We start from the raw sequence: 12,325 nt of genomic DNA, 5'->3' as shown, positions 1-12,325 counted from the left end.
ATTGCGGCTGCAGTGAGCTGTGATCATGTCACTGCACTCCAGCCTGGGTGACAGAGTGAGACCCTGTCTCAAAATAAAATAAAACAAAAGAAAATAAAGGACTGCATCTTCTTTTTTTTTTTTTTTTAGGCGGAGTTTCACTCTTGTTACCCCAGCTGGAGTGCAATGGCGCGAGCTCGGGTAACCGCAACCTCCGCCTCCTGGGTTCAGGCAATTCTCCTGCCTCAGCCTCCTGAGTAGCTGGGATTACAGGCACGCACCACCATGCCCAGCTAATTTTTTGTATTTTTAGTAGAGACGGGGTTTCACCATGTTGACCAGGATGGTCTCGATCTCTTGACCTCGTGATCCACCCGCCTCGGCCTCCCAAAGTGCTGGGATTACAGGCTTGAGCCACCGCGCCCGGCCAAGGACTGCATCTTCTAAGACACAGGCTACGATGGATAAATGAGGAATATGAAGCTGTTGTTCTCAGGAAGCTCAAAGTCATTCCTAGGATGCTTTTGGCTCAACCTGGTTTTAAAAAACGAAAAATATATGAGCTTACAGAAGAGACAATCCAGAGGTTGGGCTGACCTTCAAGGTAGCAGCCGTGGCTCATGGATGTCATAAAGAAACAGCTGCTGCTTTCTTTTTTGAGACAGGATCTTGTTCTGTTACCCAGGTGAGAGGGCAGTGGCACGGTCATGACTCAGTGCTCAGCCTCCTGAGGATCAAGTGAGCTGGGACCCCAGGTGCACACCATCATGCCTGGCTAATTTTTACATTTTTTCGGTAGGGACAGAGTCTTCCTATGTTGCCCAGGCTGGTCTTGAGCTCTTGGGCTTATGGGAGCCTCCTGCCTCAGCCGCTTAAAGTGCTGCAATTCCAGGCGTGAGCCACTACGCCCCGCCAGAAGCAGCAGCTTCTGTCTGTGTTCTTCACCCTGCCTGTTGCAGAGTTGATTTTAACCTAAAACTGGCTCTCATCACGGTTCTGGAACAGCTGCCAGTAGGTCCACAGGTTCCCTCATTCGTGCCTGATGGGAGGGAGGCTGGCTTTCCACGGCCTTCAGGGTGAGAAATCACCTTGCTGGAGGCCTCCAGTAAATCTCTGCCCAGGTCTAATTGGTGAGCATTGGGTTCCTTGTCCATTTCGGAACCAACCACTGTCCATGGAATTAGGATGCCTTTTTACCCTGCAGTGGACACCAGTTCCCCAACTCATAAGGGAGGGATAGAACAGAAGTCATTCTGTAACAATCTAGATCTAAAGCTGACCTTTATCTGTCTTCTCAAAGCCTTCCCTCTGGGCCTGGTGGTCTCCGTGAGACAAATGTTTTCCTCTTTCCCATTTCCCAGGAGTGGGCTGTGTGTCCTCTCTCCTCCCAACTGCTGATTCCAGAACTTTTTCTTTTGCAAAACCACATGCTCCTTTGAAACTGATGCCTTTATTTCTCCCTCTGCTGTGTCCTCATCACCTAGCAAGCTCCTTGTCATGCCCGTTCTCTGTTAAGTTTTCAGTTTTTCTTTGTGGTTTTTCTTCTAATCTCATTCTTTTAATTCAATAACAAACAGACAAAAAATGTGACCCAACATTCTGCTTTTCAGTTTTTTCCTTTGTTTAATTTTTAATCTTCCCTTCTCCAAAGTGATCCTTTCCTTCCCTAAACCTCAGTCATTTACTCTCATCGCCTCATTCTGAGTCTTATCATCAGCAGAAACTGCATCTCTTTTAGAACCTTGATGTTAAATGTCCTATATCCTGGCTACCACCTTCTCCCCTTCTTGCTCATTTCCTCTAAAACAGTGGTTCTCATCCAGGTGCAGTTCCTCTCCGTCAGCAGACATTTTTGGTTGTCATAGCTGAGGGCAGGTGCTACTAGCATCTGGTAGATTGAGGCCAGGGACACTGCTACACAGCTTACGATGCCCAAGGCAGGCCCCACAAAAATTATCTGTCTTCAAATGTCAACAGGGCCAAGGCTGAGAAACCCTGCTCTGAAACTTCAAATCCAACAGTATTTTGAATATAAAAAGATTGTAGATCCATTGACATCACATCTTTCTTATTAAACATTGGCCGCTTCCGCTCTGATTTCCTTAGAGTAGATGACCTGTCATTATAATTATTCCCAGGCAAATGCCCTCTTCCTAATCTCCTTTGCACTCACCAGGCAAAAATCACTCACCCACCCAACCCTGGTTGAACCCAACGATCCACTTTCTTTGTGCTTGGACTGAACTACTGAATATTATTTGAGAAGCTCACACCTCGCACTAATTGGCTTCACAATAAATTGCAAAGCTGACTGGGCTCAACTCTGTGTAGAAATTCTGCAGTGCCTCCCAGGATGTACTCCAGCATCCAAGATGGCCACGTTCCTGGCTGCTCCTTCTCCTTTGCTGATTCTGCCTCCACTTCCTGGCTTCTAAACAGACATTCCCAGGGCTTCCACTTAAGCCCTCTTCTCTTTCTCTTCATTCTGCTCTTTCTACCTCTGTTCATTTCCATGCCCTTGAAACACCATCCATGTAACTGTGACTTCCAAATGTCTATCTCTAATCCAGTGCTTTCCCCTGGGTGCTAGTCTGGTAAATCATCTGTTGACATATTCAGCTGCTGACTCACAGGCGACCCAAGCGGAACGTATCCCACGTGAATTTCAAATCTGCCTTTCTGCTCCATCTAAAATTTCTCTTCCAGTGTTCTCCATTTCTGAGGATTGACCCTGTCACTGTCTACCTCATTACTAGAGTCCCAGACCTGGAAGTCTACCCTCAATGTCTCCATTGCCCTCACCAGTCTCCTTCCATCACACATTCAGCATTTGGTGAGCCCTGTGGATTCCACCTTCAAAAGAGCCATATCTCAAATCCATCTACCACTCCTCACCTCTGTCACCATCCCCCGGACAGTCCACCATTATCTCTCCTGGCTCATGATAATGGAGTGCTAAATGGCTTCCCTGCGGCCACTCTTGACCATTGTAGTCTACTCTTCACCCAGCAGGCTGAATGATCTTTGAAGAGTGTCAATCACATTATCTCACTTTCTTGCTTAAAACTTGCCAATGGCTTCCCACCATGTCTCAAATTCCAGTGCAATCTTCCCTTACCTCCCTCTCAAGTCACAGCGGCTCCCATCCTCCCTTGCTCGTGATGCTCCAGTAATGCTGACACGCTCTTCAGATCTTAGAACATGTTGAACTCGTTGAACCTCAAGGTCTTTAATGGATTTCCCTTCACCTGGATTAGTCTTCCTTGGTCTCCTCTCATAGCATGAATTTCTCATCCCTTGAAACTCAGCTTGAGTATCGTCTGAGAGATGCCTTGCTGTCCACCTCCTCCAACGTGTGTCTGATTAATTATTCTCTGTCGTGACTCTTTTTCCCCTATGAATAAAAATTCTCATAATCCTAGTTATTTTATTTACTTGTTTATTGTCAGTCTTTGCCACTACAATGTAAGTTCCATGGGGACAGACCCTGGCCAGTCAGGTTCACTGTTGCATCCCCAGGACCTCAGACCATGTAGTATATAGTCGGTACTTAGCAGGTGCCTGTTGAGTGAAACAGATGAGTGAATGTGAGCCCCACTGTGGATCACACATCATCATCTTGGAGGCCTTCAAAGCCTTGCACAGGATATTCCCTTGGCCTTCCTGTCCCTTCTTCACTTAGCTCATGTTTTAAGGTTTCTCCAGAGAAGCAGAACCCACTGAATATACCTGATTCTGTATCCATAGATATACCAGAGATTCATTTTGGGAATTGGCTTATGCAGTTATGGAGGCCGGGAAGTCTAAAGATCTTTTGTCTGCAAACTGCAGAACCACAAAAGCCAGTGGTGACATTCAGTTCAAAGTACAAAGGCCTGGGAACCAGGAAAGTCAATGTTTTAACTCCCATCTGAAGCTGAAGGCTCGAGAAGGAAGAGTTTCCGTGTCCACAGGCAGAAAGAGTGGGATGTCTCAGCTCAAACAGAGAACAAGTTCTCCCCTCCTCTGCCTTTTTGTTCTATCCAGGCCCTCAATGGGTCGGGTGATGCCTGTCTTCACTGTGGAGCATGAACTTCATCAGTACAGTCTACTGATTCAAGTGCTACTCTCTTCCAGAAATACCTTCATAGACACAGCTAGAGATAATGTTTTGTCAGCTATCTGGACACTCCTTAGCCCAGTCTAATGACACATGAAGTGAACCATCACAACTCATATCGTTAAGACTTGGCTCCAACATCAGTTCTCCTATCCCTAGTGCAGGCCAACTCTGGGACTTCTGTAGCTCTGGAGCTTACCTTGATCACAGCACTTCCCATAATGCATGGTAACTGTGGGTTTGGCGGTCTCTCCTACTTGTAAACTGCTTTGGGGCAGTACCCTGCATTTTATCTCTGCATGAAGCAATTGACAATGAGCAGTCTGAAACAACAAATCTTTGTTTACTTAAAGGATGATTCAGTTAAGTCAGACATGGTCATTGATTTCAATAATATGTTTCCTAAATTAGGATCTTTAGTGTTCAAAGGCAGTCTTGTAATTGAGTGGAATATTGTATTGTAATAAAGTGGAAGAGTTGATAAAGTTTCCCGAGTTACCTCATGGAATGATATTGGTTTCCGGCCAGGCATGGTGGTGAGTTGATAAAGTTTCCTGAGTTGCTTCATGGAATGATACTGTTTTCCAGCCAGGCATGGTGGCTCATGCCTGTAATTCCATCACTTTGGGAGGCTGAGGCATGAGAACGGCTTGAACTCAGGAGGCAGAGGTTTCAATGATATGAGATTGCTCCACCTTATTCCAGCCTGGATTACAGAGTGAGACTCTCTCAAAAAAAAAAAAAAAAAAAAAAAAAAAAAAAAAAAAAAAAAAAAAAAAGGAAAGAAAAGAAAAAAGGAAAAACATTTTTAAAAATAGCTGGTTTCCATGTTGGCAGGACTTCTCATCTTAGAGACTTCAGGAGAAAATTCCCAGACCCAGTCATTTTTAAGCTTAACTAGATTAATTCTAAGTTATTCCTGAGACACTTCCAAAGTAAAGGCAGTGTTGCCCTCATACCTATATTCAGACTGGATAACAACATTTGAGGTTGCACTGCAGCAAGGACGTTAGTCACTCAGTGTAGCACTGATTTCCAGTAGCCACTGGGGATCCAGGATAGGACTGGAGCTCGAGTTTCCACCAAAAGGGGGCTCGGAGACCCTTTGATGAATACAAGCAAGAAGATCCGTGATTCCAATTGGTTTTTGATCCTTTGATTCTTCTGGAGATCTACACAACTAAACATCACTATATTCACTGCTGTGTCTCATGACATGATCTGTGAACCTTCAGGTCCTCGAGGAAGGCTAAGCTCACCCATGCTCAGAGAGGATGCTTTGCAGACCACAGTGAAGGGCAAGGTATTTGCTCCCTGGTCCTGGATATGGAGAAGGCTTATTCAGGCACATTGTGCTGCAGAGAAGTGGTTTAGAATGACTGACATTGTGGCCTCAATGTCACCATTTCAGCATGTCCTGTATCCTCACCATGCATTTCCTCATCTGACTCGGCTCCCAGGCCAGCATCCTCTGCAGATTCTGAACTCCTTTGAAAGTAGGGGTCTCGTATCCTGTCCAACCTTATGCCCCTTTCTCACTTCTTACCCTGCAGCGCTTAGCTCCATGTTTTGCATTCTACATGTATTTGCTATATGAATACTTTAACTTTTCTGCTTTAGTGAAGAGGAAAACAATTTCACATAGAGATTAAGAAATTTACTTCAATTTGCACACTTGGAGAGATGAGGACTTGGGTTCATAATTGTTCACTCCCTGCCTCACCAATACAGTGAAAGAGCATCCGTATCACTTCATGCCGATGCTAATGTGCATTATCAAAAAACTAGAAAAGATCGCATATTGGCCGAGGTGTAGAGAAATCAAAACCCATGGACATTGCTGGTAGGAAGGTGAGATGCTGCAGCTGCCGTGGAAAACGGTATGCTGGTTCCTTAAAAAATTAAACACAGGACTACTGCATGATTCAGCAATTCGGCTTCTGGGCATGTACCCCAAAGTATTGAGAGCAGGGACTTGAACAGAGGTTTGTACACAAGAGCTAAAAGGTAGAAAAAACCCAAAATACTTGTATAGCCACATTCATAGATATGTTATTCATAGTAGCCAAAAGGTGGAGACAGTCCATGGATAGAGAAAGGGATAAACAAAATGTGGTCTGCCCATACAATGGAATATTATTCAGCTTTAAGAATGAAATTCTGACACCACGCTACAGCATGGATGAAGCTTGAGGACATCATGCTCAGTGGAATAAGCCAGACACAAAATGACAGGCACCATATGATTCTATTCACATTAGATACTCAGGGTAGTCAAATTCATAGAGATGGAAAGTAGAATGGTGGTTACCGGGGGCTAAGCTGGGGAGTATTGGGGGTTTATTGCTTATAGTGAAATTCTATAGTGGGTATAGAATTTCGGTTTTACAAGAGGAAAAGTTTTGGAGATGGATAGTGTTGACAGTTGCAAAACAAAGTCAATGTTTTTTTTTTTTTTTGAGATGGAGTCTTGCTCTGTTGCTTAGGCTGGGGTGCAGTGGTGTGATGTCAGCTCATTGCAACTTCCGCCTCCTGGGTTCAGGTGATTCTCCTGCCACAGCTTCCTGAGTAGCTGGGATTACAGGTGCCCACCACCATGCCTGGCTATTTTTTTTTTTTTTTTGTAGAGGTAGGGTTTTGCCATCTTGGCCAGGCTGATCTTGAACTCCTGATTTCAAATGATCTGCCCACTTCAGTCCCCAGAAATGTTAGAATTACAGGTGTGAGCCACTGCACCCAGCCATTAATGTGTATTTAATGCCTCTGAACTATATACTTAAAAATGGTTAAATGACAAATTTTGTTATTTATATTTTACCACAATTTTTTAAAGAGGAAGAAAGACAGCATTGGAATAGAGCAGTGTATCTTAACTCTTGGAGTTCACAACTTCTTTGAGTTTTGTTTCTAAAACTATGACCTCGCTGGGCACAGCGGCTCATGCCTGTAATCCTAGCGCTTTGGGAGGCCGAGGTGAGCAGATCACGAAGTTAGGAGACTGAGACCATCCTGGCAAATATGGTGAAACCCTGTCTATGCTAAAAATACAAAAATTAGCTGGGCGTGGTAATGTGTGCCTGTAATCTCAGCTACTCGGGAGGCTGAGACAAGAGAATTGCTTGAACCAGGGAGTTGGAGGTTGTGATGAGCCTATATCATGCCACTGCACTCCAGCCTGGTGACAGAATGAGATGGGTCTCAAAAACAAACAAACAAACAAACAAACAAAACCATGACCTCTTCCCATAAATACACACATAGGTATATACAGATGCATACAAGTGTTGGCATATAATTTTTTTTTTTTTTTTTTTGAGACAGGATCTCCCTCTGACGCCCAGGCTGGAGTGCAGTGGTGCAATCTTGGCTCGCTGCAGCCTCCACCTCCGAGGCTCAGGTGATTCTCCCATCTCAGCCTCCAGAGTAGCTGGGATTACAGGTGCCTGCCACCATGCCTGGCTAATATTTTGTATTTTTAGTAGAGATGGGATTTTGCTATGTTGCCCAGGCTGGTCTCAAACTCCTTGACTCACGCAATCTATCCGACTCGGCCTCCCACAGTGCTGAGATTACAGGCATAAGCCACTATGCCTGTAATCTCATACAATTTTTAAAAATAAAAATTGTATTTTTATTATTAAATGGCATACAATTTTTAAAAATAAAATGTACGCTCTCTCACTTTAAAAGTTAATAACGTGCATTATTGAAAATGAAGAGCATGTGGAGGACAGAACTCAGAATTCACCTATAATCACAAGCAGGTTACATTTGACCTTGCTCTTCTAAGTCCTTGGGTGTGTATACACACATAATTGGATGCATATTGTTACGTGGTTGAGATACAGAATATGTATCATGTTTTCACATATCATAAATATTTATCAACTTAAAGTTCCAAAGCCAAGAGTATTTTGATAACCAAGAATATACTACACCATTTCAATCAGGAAAAAAATGTAATTTTGCCTTTCATGGAGACAAAAATTTCCTAAAAGAAAAAATGGCAACATTCCTCTGAATAAAGATGTTGGCAGAGTTACAATTAAAATACTGCATTCCCTTAATGCTTAATTTAAAATAGGGTATACAACAACAGGGTATAATAATTCTAAGAGAATGAACAGATCCATCCTAGTAAAACGTTAGCAAGCAGGTATGTGTCCACTGAGTTATTCAGCAGTAATACAGTAATTACAGTAATTATAGTAATACAGTAATACAGTAATTACAGTAATCCCCCAAGAAATGCACACATACATCACTGGTTACCATCAAGATGGAAATAGCAATTCATCTGTGTAGTTCCTTCCTCATGCTCCTTTTGCTGCTCTGTTGCTGATTCAATTAATGAGTCCTGGGGTATAATGCTAAGGGGGGCTTCATAATACCATGTTCAAAAGGTTTCTTTTCTCTTAATTATAAAAAATAGACATTACAAAGGGGCTAATTCACTAGCTCTACTTTTTATCATACATCGTCATCTCAAGACATCTAAAAAAGCATCTATGTTGTGAAATAAAGAATGAACATGGTCTACCTTTGCAGAGACATGGAAGGAGCTGGAAGCCATTATGCTCAGCTAACTAATGTCTGCAGAAACCCAGAATTGTCTTCTAGATAGGGAGTTACCAGCAAGGAGCTTCACTGTCACTCTCCTCCCCGCTCCACTGCCCGGATGAGGAAGTGTGAAAACGTGTCTGGCTCCATCCGAGAGGTGGGTTAACAAAGGTCGCTCCCAGAAGACAGCCCTTCCCAGAAACTGACAAAACAAAAATGCCCAAAGTGTGTTAAAAGCAGAGATAGTAAAACAACCTCTTTATAAAACAACCCGTATTTATAAAGGAGTTGCTTTGCTGCCTCTGCTTTTTAACATACTTTGGGCACTGAGGACTTGTTTATTCCTGACTAGACACCAATATTAATGAAAATACACAGATAGAACCATGGTCAGATAGCCTGAAATTGTCTAACCTTCCCTCTGCAGCCCTCTCCTCCAAGAGATCAAATTTAACACCACTCACGGCAGATAATCTTACCTGTAAGTTAGCAGAAAAATCTAAAGTGTGTTATTTTACATTCTCTACTTTTAACATATATGTGCACTTCTTAATACTTAGACTAGGTAATTCAGAGACAATGGAAGTTCATCCACGTTACCTGCACACATGCAGCAAAGCTGTGTCCTGAAAGCATCTTCTACGTAGGAACGTTCTGGCCTAGAACCCTTCCCCTTCTCACATCTACCAACCCCATGGGCAAATCTACGCATGTGCAATGCTTAGAGGTGATGTTCACAATGTCCACAAGTCGTTTTCAGAAGACAGTCCTTCCTATGAATTTTAACACAGAACGTACACAATTGCTTACTAACGGGACTTTGCTCAAACAGTGGCAACCTCTTTAACGTCTAGAAAGAGTAGGTGCTGTAAAATTAGGACTTGTTTGCTGATCATGTACACTACACATGCAGCAAAGTGAGACAGAACGCAGGCCTGCGAGACACCGGTGAATCCGGCCTCTTCATAGGCACGCTGGCAGGAAGCCCACCAGCACTTGCTCCTTTCTGCTCTTCCCTAGACCAGAACAGAAAGACATGCGCCTGTCCAAAGAGGCAGTTTGGCCATTCCGTTGCCCAAAGACAACGTTGCATGTGGATTTTAATAAAAATATATTTGGAAAGTATGTCCCGTTGCAACATCTACTTTTAATATCTACCAACAAGTACTTCAGAACATCAAGAAAAACTATGTATCTCAAAAAGGAACATGGCGAGGCCAACTACATCTGCATTGGTGAAGAATAGAAAGTGGAGCCAGACAGTGGCTGGGAAATGAAAATGTCCTCTCAACATGACTGATTGGGCATAGAACCCTTCTTCTGAACTCGGCCCAAGCTCAGCTTCCACATAAATTCAGCGTGTGAACGCACCTCCTAGAGCTTATTCATGAGCTCTCCAGACCAGGCTATGGATTCTAAGTTAAGAACCTCTCTACTTAGGAATTTTCTGTCTTTTCCTGATTCCACAGTTACTTCGCTGAAGAAGAGAGGGCTTTGTTGAAGTCTTCTCAGGCTTTCTGCACAGGGCTCTGGCCTTGGAGAAAGGATTTCCATTACTGGAGTGTCACTTGGCCCTGGGTCTCCTCCCGGGAGAGAGAAGTGTACAGCTTCCAAGGTTCCTGGCAGTTTTGAAAGAGCTCTCAGCCACAGCCAGCTTTACTTTGGCAAGTGAGGCCATCCCCTTTCTTTCCTCCTTTCCTTTCCCATGGAACCTACTCCTTCCATCTGTCTTTCAAGCTCTGCCTTAGAAATGGCAATTCAAGCCTGATTTTCCCCTTGAATGCACTCTCTCTGTGAAAGATGCTTTTCACCAAGAATGTGGTGCTGGTGGTTCTCTTGCCAGTGGGTTAAACAAAGACCTCCAAGCTGGGTAACATTTGGGCAGGCCTCTTCACACATGCCTGTCCTTCTCCGTCGCACTTGGCAAAAGCCAACAAGCTATGTGTGAAAAGTATAAAGAGATGGAAAAATTCCCATGAAAAATCCTTCCCCAAAGCAACTGCGAGACAACTGTGGCATCATCTGATAAAGTTATTTCTATTTTGCATCTGTTTCATTGTTGGAGGCCACTCAAAGTTGCAAGCCTTGCAGGTAACATAGGTAAAAATTATAAGTGAATGCATCTGTTCAGGTTATTAGCCACTGATTTTTAAATAATCTGAAGTTTGAGAGTCTCAGTTAATAACCTATATGTGTGGAGAGCATTCACAGACCTAATAGCATAAATCTTAATCACCTCTTTTCTGCAGAGTAGCAAATAAGAAACTAGGAAGAGCTGTTTCACTTCCGACTTGTTCCTTAAGGGCCTTAGAGTTGGTAGTCGTTCTTATCTGGGCTCCCTAATGCCATGTCAAATCAACGAGAAAAGAAATATGCACAAAATCAGCACCCAAATACCCCGGTGCCAGCCTGCGTCCGTGCTCCTGCAAGGGCAGCTGCCCATGAGGCAGGACTGAGCCAGGTCTAAGGTTAGCAGCGTCCCAGCTCCTCAGTTCCTGCACATTGACTCACAACAGAATCAAAACTCCAGAGCTAAACTCTGGTTTCTTCTGCTTTTTCTTCTGCAATTTTTTTTTTTAAACTTTTTTTATTGGCAACCATGAAAGAGATATTCACAAGACTCACAGCAAGGTCAGAGACCCCTAAACAGATGGTTTTCCCTTAATTCATCAAGCTGGAGGAGTCACTCCGCCTCTGGCCACAACCTCATCTCTACGTCCTGGCCTTGATAGCATTGGCTGGAAGCTGGTTCGCTTCATCCAAGGGCCTTCTTTGAGGGCATTCATGGCTTCCGCAAGTTTGAGCATCACTCTCCTGGCGCTGGCAGTGCCACTCAGCCATGGGCTGGAACTCACTTGGTTTGGAGCTCGTACAAATGAGAACCGTAAACCGCAAACTCGGCGAGGTCTGAAGACTCCAGAGCCTTCAGCTCAGGCATGGCCTTGCTCACCTGCTCAATGTAAGGGATTCCTCCCTTCCCAACCTCAAGAGAGTTAGAGATCGCTCTACCACCTGGTGGAGAAGAAAGCTGACCACTGGTGTGCTTCCAGGATGCGAGAATCTCTTGAAGCCCAGCGTTCTCTTTCAGTGGTATTACTCACATTTCTCTGAAGCTGTGTTCTTCAGTTGGACAGGGCATTGCTAGCAACTATTTTTTAAAAACATTTCTTTTAGAGATGGGATTTTGCCATGTTGGCCGGGTTGGTCTCAAACTTCTGGGCTCAAGCGATCCACCCTCCTCAGCTTCCCAAAGTGTTGGGATTACAGGCTTGAGCCACCACGCCCAGCCCAACAACTATTAAAACCCTTGTGACTCCAAAGAGTGATACTGAACACCAAGCTGCGATGCCAGAAAAAGCACTCCACATGCCAACAGAGAGCTCTAGTGAGGAGTCAGGGTCAAGACTTGGTGGAGAAAATCCTTCTCCCTTCCTCTCTCCCTCCCTCCCTCCCTTCCTTTCTCTTTCTTTCTTTCTCTCTCTCTCTTTCTCTTTTTCTTTCTTTCTTTCTCTCTTTCTTTCTTTCTTTCTTTTTCTTATTTCTCTTTCTTTCTCTTTCTCCCTTCCTTCCTTCCTTCCTTCCTTCCTTCCTTCCTTCCTTCCTTCCTTCCTTCCTTCCTTTCTTTCTTCTTTCTTTCTTTCTTTCTTTCTTTCTTTCTTTCTTTCTTTCTTTCTTTCTTTCTTTCTT

Source organism: Sapajus apella, unplaced genomic scaffold, assembly GCF_009761245.1.
Source record: "Sapajus apella isolate SASKATOON/1434 unplaced genomic scaffold, GSC_monkey_1.0 scaffold100, whole genome shotgun sequence".
Classification (NCBI taxonomy): Eukaryota; Metazoa; Chordata; class Mammalia; order Primates; family Cebidae; genus Sapajus; species Sapajus apella.
This window is presented reverse-complemented; position numbering follows the sequence as displayed.